This window comes from Pleuronectes platessa, chromosome 12 (assembly GCF_947347685.1).
Source record: "Pleuronectes platessa chromosome 12, fPlePla1.1, whole genome shotgun sequence".
Taxonomy (NCBI): Eukaryota; Metazoa; Chordata; class Actinopteri; order Pleuronectiformes; family Pleuronectidae; genus Pleuronectes; species Pleuronectes platessa.
In genome coordinates, this window is record NC_070637.1 from 12,890,126 (window position 1) to 12,904,088 (window position 13,963).

The window sequence follows — 13,963 nt, forward strand, 5'->3', positions numbered from 1 at the left end:
ATGCTGCAAGTAAGTGCTCAGGGCATGAGCATTTAGATTTCTCTGAGAGTGTTGTTCCAGCCAATGCTACTTTGCAAACCAGATTTTATTTATAGTAGAGGTCGGGAGAATATATTTCAAACTGCAGTGAAATTACCTTTTGCGTGTTTTACGAAGAATTACTCAGTTTGGTTAAACCAAGCAGGAAATGTTGATTTGACAGATAGCAGACTTAAACAGTTATCAATTACAAGCATGGATTCCTAGAAATTAATTCATATTTGTTCCAGCGCATATGAAAACAGTTTTGACATCCTCTATATTGGCAATCAAACGACATCCCTGATGCGCTGGAATTCACAATTCACGGCTTTCTGAGCAGACATGACGCCCATGCATATTCTGCCAGTGGTTCACGCATTTGTGAGAGGGCCGATTCGATGAGTAAAGCTCCCCTCAGCACAGAGTTAACGATTATACACTCTCGTACGACTCAACACAGCAGCCTCTCTCTTCTTTGCTGGTACTTATCAGAGCAGAAAGCCTTAATTAATTCATGGCTGGCTGATGTTCTTCACAGACTGGTTGACTTTAAATTATTGTGCATTGTTGAATATGTAAACAGCTGGGAAGCAGACGTGTTTATATACACTGGGAATTACATTTCAGACCCGCTGGACTTCAGAAAATAAATTAATTGTGCTGCTTGAATTATGTGATTTTCTGTATTGTAGATACACTTCAGAAAATGCATAGAGTGCCTACAAAAAGGGGAATCAACAGATTTCTGTTACTTTTTTTCGACATTATGTATTTATTCATTCAAAATAAGTAGAGCTGGAAACTCAACAGTGACCTTCTAGTGCTGCTACAAAACAAAATAGGACTTCAAACCACAGCACATCATAACCCACACTGTTCAGACAAAGATTTAACACATAACTTTTTTTTAAACTAAAAAAGTATATCAAGTTTTTGGTTTCAATATTTAATTCATTGTAACGTGAAACACTGAACAGTTCGAACAAGCTGATGTAAAATATACAGTTTGCGTGATACTATGAATTTTACAATTGTATCTTGTTAGTGGGAAATAATAGTGTTATTCTTTTTACATTTCGCTGTGGCTGTTTTCCCTGTGTAATTACTTTTTTTGGGGCATATTTCTTTCAACAATCAACACATTTTTCTTTCTATATAAATTAAGCAACGCTTTTGTGTTCTCCTGTCTTGGTCATTGTCATTCCAATGGCTTCCTATTAAATTGAAGATACACAGAGTCTGTTGATAACATACGAGGCACTCCATGACAACTCTGATCATTTCATACCTTATTTCACTTTGCAGCCACTGTACGATCCTCAAATCTCTGCCATTTATCCACCCCCACTGCAATACATGAGAATATCACACCACCTTTACAGTGTTAACCCCAACACTGGGGAATCATCTTCCCTAATCTGTCAGATTTGCTGGGAATTTAGGTAGTTTGAAGCGGTCTCCATACCCAGACAGTATGGGCTAGTCTTGTGTTGTGTTGTTTTTAGTCTTGTTGGTCCCTCACTTTGCTCTGTTGAATATTTTAATGTCTTCTTTATTTGTTTAATAATTATACTCGTATTGCCTGTGTGTATGAGTGTAGCAGCGTATTTATATTAAATGCAATATAAATAAAGCTCAACCTACAAATAAAGATGACTTGTATCTTGACCTGTTCACTGCTCGTCTGTATTTATGTGGCCTCCACAACAATCTGTGTTTTATTCAGCATAATTTAATTATGGAGCCTTTTTCGCTGCACTGCTCAGCAGCAGTCTGCAGTGTCTTGAAGCGATTGCTCAGTGGATCACTGAAGACATTCAATGCATTCTATTCCATCTTGAATTGCTTCGAATTCCCTTGACATTACCTCAGAATTTCAAAGGACAGCATCCCACTCTTCATCTGCAAAATTTTGAAAAGGAGATATTTAAATCAGTCTGTCACAACGTGGGTAAATCCCAATAGTGATGCCAATCTGTTACGAAAAAATAAATAAACATCAACGACAGTGTTGGACTATCACGACCTTTGTCAAAAAGTAAAACATAAATGAGATGGAAATCGAATTAAGGGCGGTAACATTTATAGGCCAAAGTCTTCCTGATGCACATCGCTGTTATCATCGCTAAAGAGGTCACCTTATACTAAAGTAACACTCTGTGCTCATTCCCTCTCAAAGAAGGAGGATTTAGCCATGCATAATTCAGGGTTGAACCATATGCTTCAGTTTGAGTTCAAGACAGGGTCACTCTGAAATGTCTTTGTGAGCCATGATCTCTTTTAAATATGGGGACAAGGTGTTGTGAGCATTAAACAGGATATACAAAAGAGACATTCTTAGACAGTACATATTGTGTCATAAGCTGTTATCTGTGTAACCTGTCTCTTCGGTATGGCCGGTGATATTTTGCTCAGTATATTACACGTTTTGCAGACAAATAATTTGCTCCATTAATGTTCTCATATTGTTTAACAGCTCAAATCAAAAGACTGGTAGTCAGACCTTATTCAAATTGGACAAATGCTTAATGGTAACCTAATGGAATCCACCTTTGTAATAGTACTTGTAGCTATGTTAACATGACTGCAAAGCACAAGACCTCTGCGATGCAATGTAATGTATGTAATGTGTATTTCATCACTGCAGGAGAAGGACAGAATCATAATGCATACTGACAGAATGAGAGGATTTAATCTTTAAAGCACACCTTCAGGGCCGGCTCCAGCCATTTCGGGACCCTAGGGCAGATTAGGATTTAGTGCTCCACCACCACCTCTTTATCTCATCAGCCCTGCCACATCCCCACAGACTCATATAGGTGTACAATGGCTACAGCGTCAGTCATTATCAGGACCAGTTAGTTCAACTGTACTGTCTGGCTTCAGGAGAGTAAATGTACTCAGATAATGTATTTAAATACCATTTTGGAGCTCTAGTACTTTACTCAAGTATTTTCATTATATTCTTTGTACCTTTACTGCACTATATTTCTTACTACTCTACTACAATTATTTGAAAGCTTCAGTTAGTCTCCACTTGTATACAAGTAACGCTGCTTACACACTGACACTTCAGTATTAATAATAACTATGGTGTCATATATGTACCACTCAGTACTTGTACATTAATAACTACTGCTAATAATAATTAGTTTTTCATGTAATACTTATACATGAGTATTTTGACTTTGCTGTATTGACCCTCTTTCAAGAAAAAGCTCTGATTTCTCTGCCAGCTTGCCAGTCACATTTACATCATTGTGTATCTGAGTCTAGTAATAGCACTTGGCAAGTGTGTTATTTGATATAATTTACTCCCACATTAGACTAATACATGTATGTAATTTAGTGTGGGTATAGTCATTAAATTCACTGCAGTGACCTAATGTAGTTTAGTGAAAGGTGAATGGATCAATAAAGGAAAATCTAAATTTGAATGTACAACTCAACTTTATTACTTTTACTTTACACAACGCATCCTGGTCTGTCCTGCAGAAATCAGACCCATTGCTCTGACCTGTATTTTCAGATTTTAAAAGAGCATCATATCTAGAGAATCTTCTTTAGTTATATATTATTATTCATTATTATTTAGTCAAATCCCGAACAAGCCATTCTCGATTTTGTTCACATCTCCTGTGATCCACTGTAAAACCCATTTGTCCAACACTGATCGGTACTCTGTGAAGAGCCGATGTAGCCGTGTGCAGAACCAACAAGAGGTTGCACGTTGATTGTTTTCACGAATTTAAAATACATGACTTACTTCTCCTGTGTGACGACCATTAGTGTGTAATATTTCTGTAAAGGTTAGGAAGAAATTATAAATGTTGGTAAGTGTTGTTGTTGCTGTATTTTGGGCTGTTTGGTTTTCTGCATTTGCAAATTTGAAATTAACATATTACCCTCCCTACGTTTCCACAAACTCCACGTGAGCCAAACAATATTCATGAACAAAAAAGCAAAGTGTTTCAGTGTCAACTATTTACCACTGTGTCTTTGAGGCTTCTTTGAATTTCATACCAAACTAACCAAAACAAGGTCTTTTTTAAGTCTAATGGCTGCAGGGGAATATCTCAGTCTTTGTCCCTGCAGGACAAGTGTCTCTTGTGGAAACCTGTTATGTTCTGGGTAAACGATAGAAAAACATTTTGAGGCTTTTTTAGAATGTGAGTGGATATCTCTTCATTTGTACGTCGCTTAAGGGGGGATATTGCTTATTAACGACATGAATATGGATGCAGTATATATACATGCATCTATCAACAACATTCAGGTTGTTTTGGGCTTCTGGAAAATAATTGGATTCAGTGATGAACCTCGGCAACTCCCTCTGTTCTTGACATCCACTGCAGTATGTGGCTTGTGGAGATAACAGTGCTTAACAGATGGATCGGCTTAACATTGAGGAGGCAGGAGAGGGAGAGGGGGGGGGGGGGGGCTGGAGAGTGAGAGAGAGATTTTTTCAAACAGTTCATACATCTTTGTATTTGTGATTTGAAAAGCATTAATTCTACACTTTTCTTAAGGACTTTGCACACTAGATGTGTTTTTGTTGAATTCCCTCGCTCTTCTGACTGTAGGCATCTAACCAATCAGGTAAGGTTTTGAAGCAGAGGTAGCAGAACAACTTCCTCCTCTACCCAATCTTATTTGTCTAATATATTTTATTGTACCAGTTGCCAGATTTTTTTTTGGGGACATTAAAAGGACATGATGTTGCCGACTTCAAGCTTGGATCAAGCAACAGAAGACACAACTTCTGAAAAGAAAATTAATTAAGCGAATGCGAACAACTACAAATGGGAGCTTCATCTAGTTTAGAATGATTCACTCTTTAGGGACATTCACTCGCGTCCCCGTTCATGTGCAAAAGCCTAATGTCAACAAATTCTGTGTAAACACGTGAGCATATAGTTTCCAATTACACCACCAATCTGTGCCACTTAGCCGCATCAATACATACTGAATTTATGTTTAAATAAGATGACATATTAAACAAATTAGAGGCTGGTAAGTAGTGCCTTTGCATGGGACTATTTTGAGTTACACATGTTAATAAGTGGTGAGTTATTGAGGACCGTACCAGGACAGTGTTTATGCGGAAGACTCATCATAATCTAGAGTGTCCATGTTTATCATAATACAATATATAAGTCAGTGCCCTCTGATGTCTTCAATAGTTTGTAGAGAACAGTGGAGCTCAATGATAAATGTATAGCCAAATTAGTTAATATTCATTCATTCATATTTCATGTATTTTTTGACAAAACATGAAAATATCCCCAGACCTTTATCCAATGTATTCCGTAATCTGGCCAACATATGCTCGTACAGGAACATGTTCAGTAACAGTAATGAAAAAAGGAAAACACAGATGTTACCTTGGATGACTTCTGCCTTCAGAATATGATTTAGTGAACGAACGTGTTCCCTCCACCTGAGGGATGGTTAGAGAGATGACAAAATACCCTGGGCTGCACGGAATCAGGGAAAAGGGTAGTGCACAGGTTACATTTAAGGAGGAAAAGGAAGGAGGGAGATTTGTACTGTCACCCCCCCCCCCCGACAAAGTGACGGTAAAGTCAAAGAGGAGCTCAGGGAGAGTATTCGAAGATGATGGAGAGCAACGAGAATCTTTAAACTCATTCAAATCCAACTAGTCTGTTTACGTTGATCTGGTTTTGCTTAAACTCTTACAATCACATTTAGTATGACCTTGAGAATGATGAGAATGCAGTGCAAACATTGGTGCTGCAGCACAATTTCATTAATTTTATCATTATTTTTCTGCGGTACAAATAGGTCACATAAACAAATCTGTTACTGAGTGAGAAAACATTTAAACAATTCTATAATTTGCTTTTTGAAGATATCAGTCAGTTTAAAATTGCACCAGCGTCATGCAGACACAACATGAACTGTGTTTTTGTTATCTTTCTTTCAGGATCGCTGGTGATTAAATGAACCCTTCTCCAGCTTTAAGACAGTGCATCAACAAAAAAAAGCCTAAAATAGCAAGGTCATCTCGAGATGGTTCTGGAGGAAAGTACCCTGCGAAGCAGTGTCACAAAGATGGATGTGGTTCATTTCCTATTCGGTCAGGTCCATTTAAAATGCTATATCACGAAGAATACTTTTTCATTAGTGATACAGACATTAAAATTAGAATGGGTTCAGGCGGCCTGTACAGCAAAGTGAACTGTGAATATGTTCACGTAATAATCCATTATCTGTTATATAATTAAATACATGAATATTTATAAAGATCATGCTATATTTTTACCTTCTCTTTTTCTGTGACGGATAATTTGGAACTCTCAAGCATTTTTCACATATGGAGCATAAAAGCAGTTTTAAATGTAAATAGATTTAGCATCTGTAATGTGTTTAGTTTATGGGTATTGTGTTTACCTGCAAAAGTACAAATACAATCTCAAGTTCAAAAAGTGCTGTAGGGAATCAAAATATATAGTTGATAAGAAAATTAAAATTAACCACTGACTAACAAAATCAATTAAATTTGTGTCAGTTTTGTGTTTGTCTGTAGAAATATTTAAGACAAGTATTACCACACATTAGGTATATGCACTTTCACTAATGGAGGAAAGTAACTCTTATATTATTCATTATTATGATGTTATTTAGTTGACGAGAAAATTACAACCACATTTTTACCAATTGCCGTTTTTTCCATGATTAAGACAAGATAATAACCAACATCATTAAACAATAACTGGGACGATATCGAGAAGCAAAATCCTATATGAAAAAGCTGAAAACAAAAAGAGGCAAAATAAAGATTGCATTTTGTTTTGGTCTTTTAGTGCAGCAGTGTTGTTTCCTGTGCTCTGGGTACATAGACGCCACATCAGGAATTCACCGAGTGGCAGCACGCAACAAGCTCAGCATGGAGCACAGTGAGGACAAGCTGCAACTTACCAGTGGTTAACAATGACAACAACAACAACAACAGGGCTCGGAGGGGAGAAAAATTAGCTGATATTTGGGTTAGACTAGGAAAAACAAATAATTGCATTGCCTCATCGGAACGAAGCATTAATGATAAAAAATCACAAAAACAAAGACTAGACTAACTGAAAGGTTTAATTTAACCCGATGAATAAAATGAGAATATTCATTCACTAAAACAAGACTAAAATGTGAAAAGTTTTCTGAATAAGATGAGACTACATAAGGTTGTAGTGTTACTACATTCAGTAGGAGTGTTCATTTTAATAATGAATAATAATAGACTAATAGTCAAGAATATAACCGTGCATTGTTTTGTTTTTTTTCTTTCACCATCATACTTTTGTGTTACCTTTAGTAGAAACTGGAATGTATTGTTTCCACCACTGGCTTCCATAGAAAGTGACATTACTAAAACTCCCACCCAAAATATATCAAATCACGTTAAACATTTTGCACAAACAAATGGCTGCCTTCATATCAGGTGATGTGATATGAGGAGCTATAATATTGCCCCTGAGGCACACAGCAGCAGCATTGAAGCTATTTTCTGACCGACACAACTGCAAAAATCCAAACTGGAAATTAGGCTACCAGCATTTGGCAGCGACGACGGGCCGGATGCTCACCAGCACACTAACAACACATCATGCACGCCCAACCCTTCAAACTAGGACACAAACTACAGAGCCCTCTGCCTTTGAACTCCTCCCTTCTTCACCATGACACACTCGACCATCTATACATTACTGTCCTGCATGCATAGCCTGACTGCATGCAATGCTGGAGATTTCCATCCAGCAGTGATCCCATCTTCAAAGCTGCCGCCTCTGGTTTTAATAAGCAAATAGGACTGCATCCACATCTCCCCGCAAGAAAAGGGACCTTGAAACTGTCCATGTTGCCTCGCATACACTGTAGTTCTGTGCAGCCTCTCAATCAAAAGAAGCTGCTTTTGCATTCAGGTCTCAGTGTACGAATAATCAAAGATCCCAACGGACGTGCAGGGTCAGTGCAAACCCAGGCACAGGCAGGGAAAATAAAAGTTATGGAAATGTGGCCAAGTTCTGAGGGAGACGTCCACATGGAATTCAGTGCAGGGTGGACTCGACCAAAATCCATGTGGACCAAAGGGGGATCACTGTTTCTCTCGATGCATGCGTTTAAAAAAGGAACATCTCTTGTCGCATGCAAGCTTAATCCACAAACAATCCCCTCCGCAGCATCAAACTAATTAGCAGCGGTTTGCTTCACTGGAGTCGCAGCATCTTTTCTGTTTATGTCAGAACAGCAGCAAGATGTTTTAACTCCCTGGGGTCATTCATCAAAGCCTCATTTGGGCGTTTGACATGAAGTCTTTAGGCTGCAGAGACAACGTTTGATACAGTTTTTCCTCTTTGAGACGTACGACATGCGTCCTCACACTGGGGGCATCGCGGCACTCATGTATGAATGTTATCGCTTGATTGCATGTAACAATATCTGGAGGAAATGCTTTGCGCCATCACATGATTTCTGTTGTTACAGCTGATCGGCACAGCGTGGGTCCAACTTAAAAAAAACGGGGGATCTCGCTGGCTCGGCTCAAGAGGAAAGGGAGAGGCGGGTAGGAGGGAGGGCTTTGGGAAAGACAGCAAGGTCCACGGTGTTTTACCTTCAGCAGCATTTACATAACAATGCCGATGATTCAGGGCTGGTTATTTCCGTGCCGGGCGAGGTGGTATTGCTTGGTGTTAACATTGTGACATCTAGTGGCAGCTGCCGATGGACAAAGAGAAGTAACTTAGGTCCCCTCTGACTGAGCGGTGGACGCGCGGCTGTGAATGCAAATACAATGGAATCTAAGGACACGCGAATATGAGCACTCATTAAGCGGTGCAGCATTTTTATGAGTCATTTCTGTTCAAGCAGTGTGTGTGTGTGTGTGTGTCATTTGTTGGAGATTAGCTTTGTGAAGGATAAAGCGATTATTACTGTCTTTGAATAGCCATCAAATTAACCGTCCTCTAAACGAATTAAGAGCAAATTACTGTCTATACACCTCCACCTGATGGAGCCCATATAATGTACAATAACTAAATCATTAGGCAATTAGAGCTCCCACAGGCTGTAGCACATTTTATAACCCGCAAACTCCTCAGTTGTTGTGTATTTTATGTGGCCGGGGATTGTTTGGCTCGCTCTCTTTCTGGGCAACAAATGGACTTCACTTCAACACAGCAGCTCCTCTGCAGAGGGTAGTGAAGAGTGAAAAATAGACAAGGTCCTCCAGGGATTGTTTTTTTTATGAGCGCACCACCATTATTCACAATTCTTTAAAGGGCTTAAAGGATGCCGGTTCCCAAAGGAAAGTCTCATGGAGATATTTTGTTTTAATCACAAAAGCTTGCAGTTAAAATTTATGAGGGAGAAAAATGAATAATTAACACTTAAATGCACTGACGGGCCCGTGTTACGGCCTCATAATCTGCTCCTCTCCCAGCGTTTTCCCAGATTTATGGAGGCGTTTCTCTTCCTTTCCGCTGCCAGACAGTGACGCTACACCAGACCTACTTTGAGTCACATCTCAACTGTTCGCAGAGTTCAGCCTCTCTGCTCTGATCTGTCTGCTTTTATTCGCACAGTGATGCAGAGAAGATCTACAGTTTTAACAGGCTAACATTTAGCTTTATTAGATTTCTTTCCAGAGTTGGATGAGAAATCATTACCATCAGAGGGACCTATAAGAAAAGAGTGAATTTCTGTAATGTTTAATTCACAGTCCTCAATTTGTCCAAAAAGGAATATCTTACTATTACGATTCATTAATAGATTTATCTAATGATGTAAGATAACAAGAATGGTGCAGTATTAGTATGTGGATGTATATACATGTATGTGTGTTTTTTTACATTAAGATCAACAAATTTTTTTCAGAAACTGAAAAAGAAATTGAAATATCTTTCTATATCAGGAATGTGATTAAGAAATTTCATATCACCAGATCTTCCCCTTGTAACCGGATCTGAAGCAAAATGTTATTCTTCCCTTCACCAAGGTTGGTGCAAATCAGTTTGTTGCTTCTTGTGTCATCCTACTGGCAAATAAACAAACAAATCAAGGAATGTGCAATGGATTATTATTCAATAAGTTTATGGTTATCATTTATGTAAGTTTATGTATTTTGCATTATTTAAATTGTAAAATATAAATATATTAAGCAACAATTTCTCTCAGAGGTGCAAGCAATTTTTTTTACAAATAAATCTTCCCCTAAACACAAAACCAGGAGTGCAGCTGAATAATGCTACGGTGTCTACTGGAAACCAATGAAAACATATACAGGTAGCTGCTGAGCGGACATAAACCTATCGCATCTTATCCGTGGGTGTTTGAAATGCTGGGCTCAGTAAATATGTGTTGGCACACACTCAGGGGGGGACGCATGGTGGCTGAACAGCATTGCTGGTCTGTGCTGAGTAGCCTATAGAATGTATAAAAATAAGGCATAGCCACTGTGCTACTGATCGCAGCAACAGGGTGGCCAGGTGTTCAGTGTCTGTGGTCTGAAAGACCTCACAGCAAGGAGAAGGAGAGGACTTTTCTATCCACCCTGGTGCTTACATGAGAACTGGACCTTAGTTTCATTTATCCCTCATTGAGAGGGCCAGTAGGCATTTTGACTGTATGATCCTTCCTTCATATAAAACTTTTAAACACATATAGAACACATACAGACAGTTGAGCAGCTCATCTTCAGCATCAGCCCCTCTGGCTGTAATTTTGGTGTAAACAGAATGTGACGTGTGCTGGTTCCAGATGCAGCTTTCACTCAAAAACGCATATCAAAGGAAAGACTCTGCTGTTGATCGTTGAGATTTCCTTTGCAATAAGCGTTCAATCGCCAACAGTGTGCTCATAGGATCTTATCTGCATTTAAAAAATAAAGAAGTGTATTTGGACAAACAGACCTCAAACACACTTTTAATTAGTTGATGGATATTATTTGTCGTCACAAATTCCTCCCTGACTAGAAGGAGACCAGGGGCAGATGGAAGTTGGCCTTGTAAACAGACGTAACATCGATAATACCTTTCCCCAATTCTTCCTGTATTTCTGAAATATCTTCTTTTTTTTTTATCACTCACCCTTATATTTGCAATTTATTTCAAAATAGGATGGAAATAAGCATAACCTGTCATATTTAGCAACCCTACAGCCAGCAGCCTATCAGCTTAGCATTGGGCTGGAAACACAGAGCAGGTAACATTTGCTATCTGACTCCTAGCTTCAGATTTAATGGAAAAATATGACTGTGGTATTAAATTGGTGAAACTATTTTCCAAAATATAATTTCTTGAACATGAAGCTGGAAGAAGGTGATTTACTAAGGTCCTAAAGACTGGAAGCACAGGAAGTAGCCTGCACTCCTCCTATCTTCCAACATCTGCAATACATCTAAAGTTCACATATTAACACATATTAGCCTTATCCCAATTAAGGGGCAGAGAAGTGTGTTCTACCATTCCTTATCAAAGACACATCCAATGGGTGAATCCTATCAACCAATTCCTCTGTTGACCACACCGTCTCATTTCAATTTGGCCTTTGTGGTTTCTTAAGTCTGCGCAGCCTTTGAATTGGGACCAAGATTGTGTTATGATTTTTTTCCTCACTCAAACAACACAAAATGTGAAAATTACCATTTTGTTTTAAAGAGTGAAAACTACATTTTGAAAAACAGTTATTAATCTTTTTTGTATACTACCTCTGTGCCTCCTCAAGGAGACCAGCTGTGTTTACGACAACAGATAATTATAGCATGCAACTCTCCATAAAACCACAAATTATTGGTGACTGAGCTTTGGTGGTGGTGGCCAGATCTTTGCAAACTTTAGAGACCATCAAGCTTAATGTCTCCCCACTGTTTGTTACAGTCCTCATGCTAAATGTGTTGCCTCCAAGCCCCAGCTCATCTTAGTAATGGGGGAAAATAATACTTTGAGCTATAATTTTTCTGTATTCCTGTGAAATAAATATGTCTCTTTGGACTGATGGCAAACCTTGGCCACCTGCAGCCTCCAGTGTTGTGCAACATTTCAGAATGAGTGACAGCCATATGCTCAATAACCAACACAGTTTGCCCAAGCAGTCACTGAGGTACACAGTATGCGCACCTGGACTCCCAAAGATACGACTACGGCTTGAGAAAAACACCTTTCAGAGGCTCCTCCACTGGAACAGACAAAAGAAGCAGCTTGTATTTATTTCACATTTCTCTGACTTTAACATCCATAGACATGGAGGCCACAGGAAGTGTGCTAAGCTTTGCTGTTGAGGTTGCCAATCACTGAGGTGGGATCACTGCTCTGCTGGATGTGACACTTTACCTGTCTTCAAATGTGAGCTTCAAAACAAGTCAGATCACAGGTCGCCTCAGAGAAACAACGTGCTTCAGTGGGACCATAACGGATATTCCCTCATGTCCATTATGTTAGTAATTAAGAGACAGAAGACAAACAGCAGAGGGAAAAAAAGGAGCCGGTCTCATTGTGTGCTCAGTGTTCTGTACTAATGAAGCGACTGCTCCAGTGCCAGCCTTTAGACCAGAAGTTCTAATTAATGTTCTGAAATATACAAAAGAACAACTGGGGACAATTAAAGCGATGGCATTCTCACCTCACTTGCTGCCAGGGAGGACATGACCCTCCTCTCCCTCCTCTCCCTCCTCTTCCTCCAGGCATGGATCCAGGGACAGCAAGAGGTTGGCTGCACTCACAGCATTTTAAAGTAAAAACAGAGGAAGATAGCAGGGTCCTGTCACAGGTCAATGTGAGCCCGAGTATCTTCTAATTTGAGTGAGTTGCCGTAGCTTTTGGCATATTACGTGTGCGAATAGCCAATTTAGTCAAGGTCATACCTTTCCTCCACTTCATTCTAATGACTACGTATCCTGGAGTTACACTGTAGGTCTGATTGTAGATGAGTGGAAGAGATAATAAAGTGGAGGGGGATTATCCAGAGTAGATCCCTATGGAGGCAGGAGATGGACTGTAGGCTATGACAACTCTGGGCGGCTGGGAGAGAGACCAGCTACTCAGAGTGAGAGGCTCTGCAGAGTAAGATCTTCCCTTTGCCATGACAATCAGAACTGACACCTGCTATCTGCAGGGGGATGTCGCGCTGCAGAACTGCCAAAGACAACAACAAGGGGCGGGGACCATGGTGCAGATGAGTGAAGATGTAAAGACCTCAAATCTGTGAGCTGTATATATTCTAAATGTACTGCACAGATTTAAAATCTTAGAAAACCTGTGTGTGTTGGTCAAGACATCTCACACAGGCCCATTAATGGAAAACCCTAATGGAAAATTGGGGTTGCGTTGTGGCTTTTGCATCTGGGATTTCCTTCAATGCTCTTGTGTGAGATGCTGGCTAATGTACTAATGGCTTTACGTACATTTAGAATTCAAGCAAAAATCCTGAGTAGATGTTAACAGGATATCGAGTGCATCACTCTCAATTAAAGATAGGGTTGGTAATCCTTGAAAAGCTGGGCTGCAATTTGAAAAAAATGCTATCGTTGCATCCCACCCCCTCCCGTCTGCCCTCTTATTAAAGCTACGTCCCCAAAACACATTAACATGCACTGCTTGACAACTGCTACAAGGGCCGGGTTCACACAGTCGGGCAGTTTAGTGACAGAGGGCTACAGACACTGGCTCGTTTTTCTCTTCTTCCCCAGATAGGTTTATCTATTGATGGCTTTCATGACATGCAGAGCATTTATAAAAACACGAAAAAGTGTTTCAGAAACAAACAACCAACCTCACCCTTAATATAGAGAAGGAATTTAATCAACTTAAACCATTTTCTTCCCATTGACAAGCTGTACGAGCCACACCAGCTCTCTAGGGAAAAGAACTGCAGCATTTCTTCATCTACTCAGCTGCCATCTCTGTGAGTGCTGGGAAATATAGTGGAAGTTTTG